A 14,789-nucleotide genomic window follows, 5' to 3' on the forward strand; every position below is an offset into this window, starting at 1 on the left:
AGAAAGTAGAAAAATAGTTATACACAATCTCACTACTCAGACACACCTATTAACGTTTTAGCATGTTTCCTCCCAGGGCTTTATTACTGTTTTGTTTTCTTTAAAGAGAGAAAAAGAGTGAGAGATTACCCATGGAAGTGGGAAGAGGGACAAAGGGGGGGTGCAGAGAGAGAGAGAGAATGAGAATCCCAGGCAGACTCCCTACTGGCTGTGGAGCCCGACCTGAGGCTGGATCCCACAGGCCTGAGATCATGACCTGAGCCAAAACCAAGACTCAATACTCAACCAACGGAGCCACCCAGGCACTCTCCTTATTACTATTTTTAAAGCACAATGGAAATTATATAGTATATATAATTTTGGATACTTAAAAAAATTTAACAGAGTATAAAAATTTCCACAAGCATTAAACAAGTTTATAAACACAGAACATAAACACAATTTTTTAATGACAGCCTAAAACTAGCATATATGGATGAACCACACTTTAAAATTTCCCCTTAAATTGCAATTCTAACAATATTAATATCGGCTCCTACTTATGGATATTTCTAGACATTTCAAATATTTCTAGACATTTCAAATATTTCTAGACATTTCAAAGCATTTAGCACCATATATAGATTATCTGGTTTTAATTGTCAAATCAACCGTACAGAACAAACACCATTGTTTTACCAATATTAGAGATAAGGAAACCAGGGCAGACAGGGATTAACTGTCCTGGCAGGTGAGCCAGCACAGCAGGATTTGCGCTTCCGTCTGGGGTCCCCATGCCCTATGTGCAGATATCTCAAAACCCTACCCTGGGGCCGTGTGTAGGTGCCAGGAGCAAGAAGCTGGGAGAAGGACAAACAGCTGGGTCTGCTCACAGGGTCTCACCATCTGTCAGGGCAATCAGAGAGACACTGACCACCTGCTTCATTTTGGGGACATTACCGGACATTTCCAATATGTCTCTCCTTTTGTCAAATGGTAACAGTAAGACCTGTCATAAGCATCATGAGGAATAGTGAGAAGGGAAAAGAGAGGTGAGTCCTTCTCCCCACTGCACCAAGAGCCCAGCAGCTCCTTCCCGGGTGGAGAGGAAGACGCAGGAGGAGGGACCAGCACCGTAGCTGAGGCCATGCACTGCCAACTGTTTCAGCAGCCACCCTTGCCCCAGCGGTTCACAAACCTTCCAGTCTAAGGACCAACGGAACAATGGAGTATTACTCAGCCTTAACAAGGAGGGAGATTCTGTCCCCTGCCATAGCGTGGGTGAACCTGAAGGATGTTATGCTCAGTGAAATAAGGCGGAGACAAATGGACAAATTCTGCATCATTCCACTCGTAGGAGGTAAAGAGAGTCGTTGTATTCATAGAGATAGAAAGTGGGGCTGGGAGAGGGGAACAGCGAGGTAGTGCTCATGGGACTAGTTTAGCTTTACGCGATGGAAAGTTCTGGAGATGATGATAGGGGTGGCTGTCCAACAACTTGAAGGTGCTTACTATCCCTGAGCTAGACACCAAGAAATGATTCAGTGGTAGCTTTCACACTGCATGCATTTTATCATAAGAAAACAAGCACCAGAGTTATTCTCTACCATGCGGGGCTGTGGCCTCTCCCTGTAAGGGCTGGAAGGGTGGTCTCCTCGCCTGAGGAAGAAGGGTGGTCTCCTCGCCTGTTACAGCAGGTGGCCTGTGGGACTCCCACCCGCCTGAGGGGAGGAAATGATGAGGGCTGAGACCCAGGGTCAGAAGAGAGAGCTGGCCTGGACAGCAACATGAACTATGTCAGAGGGCACGAGCTAAAACCCAGGCTTCGCCACCTCGCATGTGCTGGTGGGATTCTTGGTGGCATCAGCATGACCCAGACTAGAACCTCGGGACCCATGCCTCAGAAAAATCCAACCATGCTTATGCAGCACCCTCAGGTTTCCCTTTAGTACCAGGTTCCAGAAATGTATGACCTCTGGAAACCACTGACTCAAAGGGAAACATGGAATTTGCAGTGAACACAGTGAGTGATTTGGAGGTGGGGGTCCCCTGACTGCAGGAAACGATCATCAGCTCCAAGGTGCACTGAGCAGTGCTGGGTGCGGCGAGTGCTAGGGGTGGCATGTGGAAGCCGAGGAAGGTGGGTCCTGGAGTCTTTGGCACCACACGGCCACAGGAGTGGAGGCTGGAGTGTGCTCGAATGGTCCAAGTTGCGGGGGGCAGCTGTGGTCCCCAGGGGTAACACATCACACAACCGCATTCCACAGGACCAGAATCTGGGGTCAGGAAGCCATGTTTTAGAGGTCTGTGAACAGTCAAATTAAGCATTTCCAAGTATATGCACTAAATCTTGTGTTTTTTGCTGATGATAGAGCCCTGGGGCCATCACTTGCAACCTAACTCGCTTGTACAGACAATTCACCCAAGCCTGGCTGCATGATTTTGCAGCTCACAGCATTTCAGATATGGAAGACTTACAGGAGGGATGCAGGGAGCTGCCTGAGGTAGGTGAAAACAGCACTGAGGCCCTGACAGCAAAAGAGGGACATGAAACACGGCACCAGATTAAAATAATTAAATAGCTTTGTGGGCCAAGTCATTCATCATGGGCAAACCACATCATGTCACTATTAGGAGGGGTGCAAGAGAAAATTCCAAATGGTGCCTGAAATGTTTGGCCCCATATGGAAACAAAATTTCCTTCTCATTAGAACTGCTGTGACAAAGATGAAGGACTTCGCTCCTCTGGAGGGTAGCCCTACTTCTCTGTTCTTGTTTCTGGAAGACAGGTGGAGAGGCAGGTGAGCACTGAGATGAGTCCTGGTCCCGACACCCCCAGGTGTTAGGGCTGGAAGTGGTGTTTCCCCATTGTATGAGTTTCCCAGGGGCTGCTGTAACAAGTACCACCAACTACGTGGTTGGAAACAATGGGAATGTATTCTCCCGTGGCTCTGGGGCTCGATGTCCAAAATCAAGGTGTCTGCAGGGTCTCACTCTTTCTGAAGACTCTAGGGGAGGACCCTTCCCCGCTCTCAGGCCCTAGTGGGTCCTGGTGTCCCTCGGCTTTCTTTGGCTTCTAGACGCTTCACTCCAGTCCCTGTCTCCCTCTTCATACAGCGTTCTCTCTCTGTCCAGATTTCCCTCCTCTCATAGGGACACCAGACGATATAGTAGGGCCCACCCTCGTCCAGTGTGACTTCATCATAACTAATTATATCTGCAAAGATCCTATTTGCACATGCTGAAGCTCTGGGTGGAGAGGATTGGGAGTACACTGTGATCCAGTACACCTAGCCTCTACCCATCCTCTTTTCCTCCTTCCTGCTCCCAGCTCTTCCTCTGGAGACTCACCCAGCTCCACTGGTCTCCTGCTGCTGAGATGTGTTCAATCAACCAGAGCACAGCCAGTATGGGAGGAGACAGCCCCACCATCCCTGGCTAAGGGCGAGGCAGCACCAGGTGGAGGTCAACCTGCAGGCCAACAGGGGTTGGTTGGACCGGAGCCAACTGCTGGACTTCCAGACACTGTAGCAGAACAGTTTTTCAATGTACCCAGTGCCCACGGTAGCTGCACCAGAGGTGGCCAGTAGGCGCCCTTTCCCATTTCCCTAGCTCCACTTGGCTTCTCTTTACAGCCACAGTGTCCGGGTCAGTTCTCCAGAGGCCCACTGAGAATAAGTTGGCCCCCATCTGGCTTCCAAATCATGCAAACATACAAACAAAACCAAACAATTTCTGCTTTGGAAAGAAGTGAGAAAGGCACTTGGTTGCATGGTCAACCCATCAGTCATCTGTTTGTCCCCTGAGATGTGGGGCCAGTGAACTATGGAGCCCTTACCTCTTGAACAATTGAGGATTCCTATCGCCATGCAGACAGCTGGCAGAAGTTTCAGGAATGAAGAAATTTTGCTGGCAGTACACAACATGTGAGACCCCTGACAAGCCCCAATCCCTGAAAGTCTTGAAAGAGTCAACAAAATAAAAATAATCCAAGTAAGTTCGATGTAGAGAGAGGAGGCATTCCTAAATTGGGCAGATCCTAGAATAAATCGACAGTAGTTCTGGTGATGTGAATGTGTGGATATAATATAACAAGGAGGTATGGTAATCATAACAATAAATCACTAAAATCATTAGGAGCAATGTGCCTTAGAATATAAACATCTATTTATTTTTATGGAAAAAATCATAAAAATTTAAAAGGTAGAGACATCAATTATCTGAAAATGTGTTCTTAGAAAATTTCTTGACAATGTCAGATAAATAAAAAAATCACTTAATAGCACCTCTATAAATGTATGCATTTGTTTGAAAGCAGAGAAGAATCCGTTTGTGCTATTTCAAATAAAGGAAAATGTATGTTCGCTGAGATCTTTATTCAATGCTTAAATGCCTATTATTTTCCCCACTTCTCCAATAAAGAAACAAGAATGAAGAATGAAAGGTTGCTTACTGCTAACCTACAAGTTTGCATGACTGTCTAGATGAAGTTCTTCTCACTAATTATAATTCTTTACTCATCAATGTATGTCCAAGAGACATGAACACATACGTCCCCACAAGGACTTGTACACGAATGCTCAGAGTAGCACTAGTCGTGACAGCCAACAAGTGGAAACCACCCAAATATCTGTGAGTGGACGAACGGATAAGCCAACTGTGTTATGGCTGCACAACGGACTATCACATGGCCATAAAAAAGGAGTGAAGTATGACACATGCGGCACCATGAACGAGCCTTGCCAGCATTGTGCCAAGTGACCATGTGTTATAGGATCACATTTACATGAAAGGTCTAGAATGGGCAAGTCCACAGAGAGGGAAAGTGGGTGGGCGGGTGCTGGGGGTGGGTGAGGCAATGGAGCATGGTGTGAATGGGAGCAGGGTTTCTTTTAGAAGGACAAACATGTCCTAAAATCAGATAGTGGTGATGTTTGCACAATCCTGTAAATAATATTAAGAACCACTGAATTGTATACTTTAAGTGGGAGAATTCAACGGAATGTGAATTATGTGTCAGTGAAGCTGTTAAACACCACATTTTCTACCCAAAAAGAACTCAGAATCACTGCATTCAAGATATTTCCATGTTATTTGTCCAATAATTATCAAAAATAATTGGGCCTTGGACTCTGGTAATTTAGGACGTTTTTTTCCTTTTTTACAAGTTCAGACAGCAACTTCTGCTATTGTTAGAATGAGAAAGTATTTCCAGTTTCCAAAACAGCCTTGCTTAAAGTCATCCTAAGGTATGAACAGTCATCCTGAGATGTGAATAGTCATCCTGAGGTGTGAAGAGTCATTCTGAGGTATGAACAGTCTTCCTGAGGCGTGAACAGTCTTCCTGAGGTATAGAAGTCATCCTGAGGTATGTAGCTTAAGTGACTCTGCTGACTTCTTACCCTCACCCACAGGTATAAAAATTAGGCTACCACACTGACAATGCTTTTTAAATTCTCCTGAGTTAGGAAACACTATTTGTGGCCCTGTGGGACTATGATGTTGACACTGTTAAATGGATACAGATGGATAGGGGGATACAGTAATTGTGAACATTTTAGATGTTAGGTAGCAGAGATCACTTACTTTCAAATTTCATGAATGCAAAATATGCTATACCTTCTAGCAATTTGGACACTAATTGTAAAAATTGAGGGAGGAAAATATCTCTATTATGTGCAAGTCACATTATCCCAAATTGGTTCTTTGAACTACTTATGGTAAAAAGAACATTTTGTCACACACAGCTCAGATGACCTGCCCACGAAGACAAACCATAGGATCCCCCATTCCAACCACAGCACTGCAGGGCAGGGGGTATAGGACACTCGTGTCAGAGAAATACTATCTAATCCGACACTTTCCTCACCACTGTACCCAGGACATTCGCCTACACCATGGGGCTGGCTTCAGAATTACTGAGCTAAGGTACATAGGTTGTTTGGGACCATGTCTGGGATACAAAAGCACTCAATGCTTCAGCTGTCATTATCACTGTCATTGTCATAGTCATTATCTGTTCACTGAATAGCTCTTACAGGAGTCCTGGAACTGAGTCTCCTGACCATCACTGGCTTGTCTGAGTTTTGTGTCTACCCTTCGGGTGGGCCCATCTCTGGTTGGGGAATGAATGGCCCAGGTTACCAGCTTGGGTCTCGAGTCTCCCCTGGAGGCTAGGGGGCCTCAGTTCTATTAGAACAGGGCAGGGAGGATGAATTCCATAAAGGGAATCAGAAGCAGTTGTCATCAGCAGTGATATGATGTTGCATGGCCCCAACCAGCACGTCCCATTCAAAGAAATGCCTCCAGTGGGGGGAGTTGGTCGGGGTGGAGGTGGCGATCGAATGACACCTGCTACCCTGGGAGACCAGGCCGGAGGCAGAGTGTCCGGACAGTTGTATTGTAGCTACGAATTCCGAGAATAGAACTGTCAGAGTGGATAAGACCCATCGCTCGCTCCTCTCTGGGGTCCCCTGCATGCCACACCCAGCATGCAGCATTGTATGGGCACCATTTGAGGCGCTGGAGGAGCTGAGGTGGGTCTTCGGGCCAGACCTGGCCTCTACCCCAGCTCCGTGCCGGCGCAGGGATCGGGTCTGGGGGGGCTGACTCAGCCTTGCTCTCTCCGCCTCCTCATGAAATGCTCTTCCTCCTGACCACATCTGCACCCTTGCCATTGGCGACTGGCCTCACAAATCAAGTCCCCGGCTGGCTGCTGGAAAGGACTGGGGGCACGGCCTCTGCCAGATTGTCGATGGCAAGGCTCATCCTGAAGGGGACAGGTGGAGAGTGCTCCTGTGTTTCCCAGAAGACAGTCCTTGGGGAAACACGGTGTTAAGTCTGCCACCCAATTATATTTCTTTCTTTTTAAAGATTTTTAGTTTATTTTTGAGAAAGAGGTGAGCAAGTGAGCAGAGTTAGCAAGAGAGAACATGAGTGGGGCAAGGACCAGAGGGAGAGGGAGAAGCAGACTCCCCACTGAGCAGGGAGACTGACACGGACTCGACCCCAGAACCCCAAGATCATGACCTGAGCCAAAGGCAGATGCTTAACCACCTGAGCCACCCACGAGCCGCCAATTATATTTCAATAGATTCAATTTTTTCTCTGGTGCTCTTAGGCTCTGACTGTGCCCTCGGACCCTTGGCAAATTCTCTTTGCCTGCTCAGTCTTGTTTATATAATAAAGGAGGGAGGGCCCAGACCTCTTTACTTCAGGAAGGTCAGGTGACCTTTTGGAGCTTTCCAATTGGCTGCCGATAAAAGCCTCAAGCTCACCACCCTGATAGACAAGGAGCTCAGCGGACACTATCCTAGAGCCAATTGTGCCCCCAACACACGATACCCTAATCCCAGTGGCCCGGTGTGTGGCTGACTTGAGATGGGTCCCCACAGATGTAAGATGAGGTCGTACAATGACTGGCATCCTTAGGAGAGAGATTTGTACACTCAAACACACACGGGTGCACACACATGCACATATACATGCAGGGAGACGGAAGCAGAGACTGGAGCGACATAGACATCGGAGCGATGCGTCTACATGCATGGGAGCCCTGGGTAGTTGCCAACCATCCCCAGAAACTGAGAGAGACCAGGGACAGATCCTCCCGCAAAGCCCACCCTGCTGACACCTTCGCCTCAGACGCCTGTCCTCCAGAACTAGCGACAGGCCAGCTTTCTGTGGTGTAAGCCACCCGGTTCCTGGCACTTTACAATGCCAGCCCTCAGAGGCTAATGCAGGCAGCATTGATGGGTGTTTCTCCAGCTTACCATGCTAGGAATGTAACCCGGGCATCTGCAGAAGGCCGGCAACGTAAGAGACAACAGAAACAAATTTTCCTTTATCTGTAGGATGATGAAATCTTTTAGCTTTTTTTTTTTTTTTTAAGAAAGTAAATGTTTATATTGTCATGTTTGAAAATATTTGAAAAGAGAAGCAGCTCCTGCTCAGAAAGCAGTTGTGTTTGGGGGTGAGCGCCCACGGAGGGGAGCTCAGTGTTGCAGGGCTGTGCTGTGGGTTAGGAGCAGGGTGGGCACCCAGGTCCTATCCCATGGGTGAGTATGCTGCACATCTCTAGATAAAGGGGTCAGGACTTGATTTTGAGCTGGCACAGCCCGAGATCACGAGCTGCTTCACAGGCCGGGGAGCTGGGCCTCAGCAGGCCTGGGCTGTCACAAGCGGAGCCTCGGGCGAGGCTGGTTCTCCGAGCTTTGGATTCTTCCAGCTTTGACTCTTTCCAGCTGCTGTGCCTGCCTCCCAGCTTGCCACCACGAGGAAAGGGTGTATGCACACTGGAAAGACAGCCCAAAGATCACGACTCACTGACAGCATTGACATGGAAGGGGGCCCCAGAGCACCAGGAATTATGTACCTTAAAATAAGTAGAAACAAACAAAAGTGCTCTTTAGAATTCGTTTCCCCTGAGCAAGCAAATAAATATGTCTTCACCATTTCCATGGCTTCTCAAATGGATCAGCTAAGTTTAAAACCTGCAGACTCTCCAAGCGTAGGTCTATGACGGCATGAAATTGTAAATGCAAATAGAGACAGAAATTGGAGGAGGGGGTGGCTCGTTTCTGGACGAGGAGCAGGAGGAGGAGACACAACCTAATTTTAGCCATCAGCAGGATGAGGGTTTCCTTTCACCTTGGATTACTTGGATATTTTTCAAAAATTTAAGTAGCATATGTTTTCAAAGTTAATAAAAACATTTTGCATTTCAGTGGCAAGCTTAGCAATGCAAACATGCAGTCCGGAGCTCTCTGGAAGCTCCTGAAGGTGCCCCCGCCCCTTCCCCAGGGGACAGGGGTGGGAAGAAAACCGTGGAAACCCCATTTCGGTTCCAGAACCACTCCAAGTAATGGGGAGAGGCTACGGCATCGAAGGGAATTTTGGCAGGACCAGTGGGAAATGTTCCTTTGAACACAGCATTTCTGGAGAGGGTGGTCCCCGCCCTGTCCCCACCCGACCCTGCTTTTAGCATTAACCTTTTTGTAATTGGAAATTCTGATGGTGAACACAATTTATTAGGACATTCAGAGGCCAGAGGAGTTGAAAATCCAGACGAAGCCTTGAGCAGACAGATAAGAAGGGCTGTCAAGTGCCCCGTGCTTCACTGAGGTTTAGCCAGGAGGGCAGCTAGGGAACAGCAAGGAAGCTTGTTGTGTCTGGAGAAGAGGCGGAGGACCTGTGTAGAACGTGGAGAGGTGGATGAGGGCAGAAGCCGCCAATCATTCTGCCAACTGCCCTGGCGGCCTGGGGTTCCCTGCTGCTCCTGCCCGTGGATCCCCGTGGGGGCCCCACTTCACGCTGGAGCCCTGGGCTCGCAGGTTCCCCCCCGGGGACACGCGTGTCTCACAGCCGCCTGTGACTGACACCCTTGGCCAAGTGACCGCTGTGTCCTCCTGCAGCCCCGCTTTGGGGGCCTCTTCTCTTCCAGATACATTCTGGGTTTTCCCGGGACACTCACTCTGCGTGTGGAAGAGCAGAGGGATCGGCAGGCAGAGGAGGCAGGAAGCCCAAGGCTGGAGTCCAGGGAAAGCTGAACCCATGCAGGACTTGTGAGAAACCACCCAGGACCAATGGCAGACACCCCAGGCTCCTAGTGTCCCTGCCGTGACTGCGTCGGGGTCTGCGGGTGGGCCTCACTTGGGCCACGGGGCAGCCGCTGTCCTGGGGATGTCACAGATACTGACTTCTTTGGATGAAGACAAGTACTTGCCACCCCGCCTGAGGGGGACACGGGGCAAACAGGACATGCAAGTCACCAGCACCAACACAGGGATGGCCCATCTCTGCTCCACTGCTGCTCACGGTGCTGTCGGATGGGATGACATCGATTGCGGCAAAGGTGAGAGGTAGCCTCCCATGTGTGTGCGTGAGGTCCCTGCGCCCCGTGTGCATGCCCACCTGTGAGTACCCCCTCCTGGCCCCGTGTGCATGCCTGCTGTGAGTCCCCCCGCCTGGCCCTGTGTGCGTGCCCGCCTGCAGCCCCGACGGCCCTGGGAGTCCCTGCCGTGGATGCTCACCACCGCCTGAGCCTCAATCAAGCCCTGGCAGTGCCCGTGTAATGGCTGCATTTTTTATGCTCTGAGATTCCTGCTTCTCCAGACCGTGGCTTTGACATCTCTGGATGCCATGGGTACCGTTGCAGAGGCCACCCCCTCCTTTCTGCGCTTCCTCCTCCCCAGTCTTGAAGCTCCTTGTCACCACAGTGAAGATGAACCTACTGTTTTCTCGGGCTGGGGTGAATTCTGGAAGGCAGGAAGGCCAAAACCCAAAGTGAGCACCCTGATGGACTTACTGAGTACTCCTGGTGGAGCAACATCTCCAGCTCACAGCGAGGAGATGGCGGGCCACAGTGCCTCTGTGACTGGGGGCCTGTCGTGAAACGGGATGTGCACAGGTTCCCAACCTTGGAGGTGGCAGCACTCTGGGCTGGTAAGGTGTGATCTCTGGAATCCGGGGAGAATTTGTCCCATTATGCAATCATTGTCACATGATACATAACGAGGAAGCAATTTGAAGAAGCGTTTCTCGATCAGTATGTCATTAAAGATTACACTTCAGCATTCATCTTTAACACAAACCATCATCATTTTTATGTCTAAAGACGCACTTCGACTATCCCCATCAAACTGTGATATTCCCCATATAACTTATTTCAGAATGATTACTTGATAAAAGCATATTTTGTTGACTGAACACGTTTTTAAATGAGATACCGTATCCTGTCTGGTTTTGGCTCATCACACATACTAAGATATAGACGTGCAATTAGCATCACGTTATTCTCAGGAAAACAGACAAAAAGCACAGTTATGGTCTATTTGGAATTCTTGCATGCTGTTTATTAAAAACGAACTGATTTGTTTTTATAATATTTATATTTTTATGTGGTTACGAAGTGTCACGTTTAGTTAATATGTTTTCAGATATGTCATAGAAAATCATTCCATCTTAAATGGAGAGTACTTAGCCATTATTTCATTCTTTGATAGAAAAGCAGTGAAACATTATTACCACATAGCAATACGAAGCCGCTGGCGGTGTGCTGGGGGTTTAAGTGACACATCTTGGCTATGGTCTTCAGATCTACACTGTTCAGGGTTCACTCTGCTTCTTGAGTTTGTAGATTTATATTTTTTGGTAAATTTGGGAAATTTAGCATCCTTAAATTTTTAGCATCCCAAATTTTCATCTGTATTTCTTTGAATACTTTTTCAGCTTCCCCTTCCCCCCTCCCTCTGGGAACCTGAGGATGGGAATGTGATATCTTTGCTCTGGCCCAGGTCCCTGAGGTTCTGGTCTGCATTTTCTTTCCAGTCAGCCTTCTTTCTGCAGCTCAGACTGGGGAACGTCTATCATCCCACCTTCAGGCTCACTGGTTCTTTCTCTGTTCTCTCCATTCTGATGTCGAGGCCCCCATTGAGCCTTTCATTTCAATGATCATCTGTCTCAATTCCAACATTCTGACATGGCTCTTCCTTGTATCTCCTTGTTCTTTGCTCAGAGTTTCTTTTTGCTTATTCGTCCCAAGTGTATTTGTGATTATTCATTGAATCGGGGTTTTTGTTTTTGTGTTTGATGGCTGCTTTAAAATCTTTACCAGGTAATCCTAATGTCTCTGTCATCTTCGTGTTGGCATCTGTTGGGTCTTCTCATTCAAATGGAGATATTTCTGGTCCTTGGTATGATGAGTAATTTATTATGACCTGGATATTTTGACTATTTATTATAACCTGGATATACTGACTACATGGGGCTCTGGGTCCCCTTGGCTTGTAGTCTCCCTCCTGGCCATTACTATTTCACACACTGAGTTACAGTAAGAGTCTCATCACTGCCAGGTGAAGGTGAAGGGCCGGTCTCCCCAAGGAGGGGTGCAAGGGTGGTGGGCCCCATCTGCAGCTGGGCCTCCTCTCACCACCTGCCGTGGTGATGTGGTCAGGCCTTCTTCCCTCTAGGCAGCAGTGAACTTTCTGATCCCAGGCTAGCTGGTGCAGATGGGGGTGAGGCTGTGGTTTCTGCATGGAGTCTGGGTGGCACATAGGGCAGCTAGTGTGTCAAAGTCCCCTGTCTTGCTAGCTTGTCCCTTTGACCAGAGAGTCAGGTCTCTTGTTGGGACTTTTTTGTCTGAGCCATTGGCATTCCTGGGTTGCTGGCTTCTCCAGTAACCAGTTCAAGATATACAAACTCATCACCACGTCTAGCTGGCCTGGCTTTTCTTTTTGCCTTTCAGAGTCGTTTTGTGTTTGTTTCATATGTAACGTCCAGAGATTCTGCCGTACTTCCTAGGAGTAATACGGAGATCCACGTCAAGTCCTGAACTGGTGATCTCCTGTAGTGTCTCATAAGTCATTTTCTTGGACTTTGTCAAAAATTGTTCTGTCTCCCATTTTTCAGAGCTTAGCAAATCCTGTGTGAGATCTTCCGCAGTGGGGAATACCAGAACAAGTGTGGGTTTTGCAAGTAGAGGGACTCAACTTCTACTCCAGCTCTGTGACATAGATGCTGTGTGATCCGGGCAAACTACTGACCTTATCCAGCTGCTTCCTCTGTAAAATGAGTCTAACACTCCTTGTCTTACGTGGTTACAAGCGCTCACAATCATGCCCAGTGCCTGGAACCTGAGATGCTCAGGAACTGGGAAAGCTACCAATTTTCTGTATTATCAGGACTTTTCCTTAAGTTGTTATCAAATTTCAGTTTAATATCAGGTCTGGAAATAAAAAGCACACACATTATATTCAAAGGACAGTCACTCATGATTTGACATCCTTGGCACACGTTACATGCAGCCTGTGCTGTGCCAACAGGCCCACTCGCCCCACTACCTCATCATCCCAGGCGAGGCAAGCTGGCTGTGGGCAGCCCCAGGGTGCCAGGATTTCATAGTGGACTCTTCTAGCCTCTGTCTTCTTCTAGCTGTAGCCGCTCTGCATGTTCTGGAAGCTTCCCTTCAGGACTGAGCCTTGTGGAAGCATGGTGTTGATCAAGGTGAGCACCATCTTTGTCTCACATCTAATTTCTTGTAAAATGTAACCAACACAAAGGAGCAAAATCTTGTCCAGGTGTAGTCTTCTGCCTGGGGCCCCAGAATAGCGCCTGCAGGTGTCATGCTTGCTCATCACTCCCTTTCCCAGCCTGGAGAAAACACCCACAGAGGCTCCACTTAAAAGAACACTGGAAGCACTGGGTGTGCCTTGAAGCCCTGGTGGGGTGGCTCATCTCCCCCACTGGCTTCCAGCCTCAGTGGGCATACAAGCACACGGACCACGCATACCACGCACGCGAGGAGCCCCTGCGCCAGAGGACAGAGTGAGATGCTCGAAGTCCCAGTGGACCTGCCTTCTCTTGCTGCTCCCAGGTCTCCTCTCTGCCTCTGTCTGCACTTCCTGCCAGCAGCCTGCGCCAGACCCCCAATTTCTTGGTCACCAGAGATTATGAGCTGCAGAACCATGTCCGTCTCCATCCCCAAGTTCAGATCTTAAAAGCCATGTTTGCAGGCGCCACTTCAATGGTATGAAGCCCCACTTGATCAGTCAGTCCTGCTGCAATTGGAGTTGGCTGGATGTCCCCACGAGCGGGAGGGGGAAACCCAAAGATTTGAATGTCTTTAATTTTTGTGTCTTTCTCCTATAAAAATGCCTTTTAACTTTCTTTGAAACCCATTGCCTTTTTACACTAGAAGTAAGAGCAACTATGTACCATTTGATCTAGCACAAAGCATCACATATAATTATATTTAGTTGGACATATTAACGGTTCATGTGAATAAGTTTCAGACACATTAAAGAACAGAAATTTCCTTTGTGTTCTTGATTTTTAGCTAACGGTGGCCCCGTTGAGTTACGCACTGGCTGTGTGGTCTTGGGCAACTCACTTTACTTCTCAGGGGCCTCAGATGCCCCATTTGTAAAATGGGGTCATAAGAGTCCCACCTTCAGAAGGCTGTGATCCGGATTACAGATCTTAGGACATTATTTGGTGGGTAACAATTTCACGTCATGTTAACCATTTTCTCACTATGATTAAATGGAATAGTCATCAAGCCGCAGGGACGATTCCTCTCACACATCCACCTCGCACCTCGCCCTGCCTCCTCTTGTTGGCTAGGGCAATCGATGCTTGCATCTGGATCTGTGGGCCCCTCTGGACTCGGGCAAAAAACATGCAGCCCCGAGTCTGGACCTGGGGACCTCCTGTGGCCCTGGGGTCTGCCTTGCTCCAGCTGCCCAGGGGCAGTCCTGCACAGTCCCGCTGGGGTTTCCCTGTTTCCATTCCACGCCCTTTTATACATGGGCATAATTTATCCTGCACACTTGGAGACTGGCCTGCACAGGTATTGTGTCTGAATCTAGTTACACTAAGAGCTACAGAGAACCTGCTTCTCCTCCCTCTACCTACGTCTCTGCCTCTTTCTGTGTCTCTCATGAATAAATAAATAAATAAAATATTTTTAAAAAAATCTATTTACACCAAGGGATGTATTATCCTACTCTACAGTAGCTGTGTTAGCAAATCCCTGGTAACCAAACTCATGACCCACAGGCCCCATCTCTTTGCAGGCTTAACTGGGAGCAAGGCCTTCAATTACGATAATTCAACCTTTCCTCTCAGAAATGTTTGCCAGTCCCTTCCTAGTGTGTCCCGCCCTCCCAGCTGACAGCCAATTGATTATTCAATGGTTTGTACCAGGTATTGATTCCAAGATGAGCGGCCTGTAATTAGGGATTAGGTCATCCCTTTTAAAAGATGGCCATACTCTTGCTTTTGAAGACCCTCAAGAGATTTTCTTTGCCTCC

The 14,789-nt window shown here is 48.2% G+C and overlaps 1 long non-coding RNA gene across 1 annotated transcript; it reads right to left on the minus strand.

The window, feature by feature from the left end:
* Positions 1 to 432: 432 nt before the first annotated feature.
* Positions 433 to 4,193, minus strand: LOC112643947 (uncharacterized). Its single transcript, XR_003125994.3, has 2 exons — positions 3,331 to 4,193; positions 433 to 2,255 (listed from the first exon to the last, which is right to left on the minus strand). It is a non-coding gene; the product is annotated as an uncharacterized LOC112643947 (long non-coding RNA).
* Positions 4,194 to 14,789: the final 10,596 nt, after the last annotated feature.

Source organism: Canis lupus, chromosome 1 (assembly GCF_003254725.2).
Source record: "Canis lupus dingo isolate Sandy chromosome 1, ASM325472v2, whole genome shotgun sequence".
Lineage (NCBI taxonomy): Eukaryota > Metazoa > Chordata > Mammalia > Carnivora > Canidae > Canis > Canis lupus.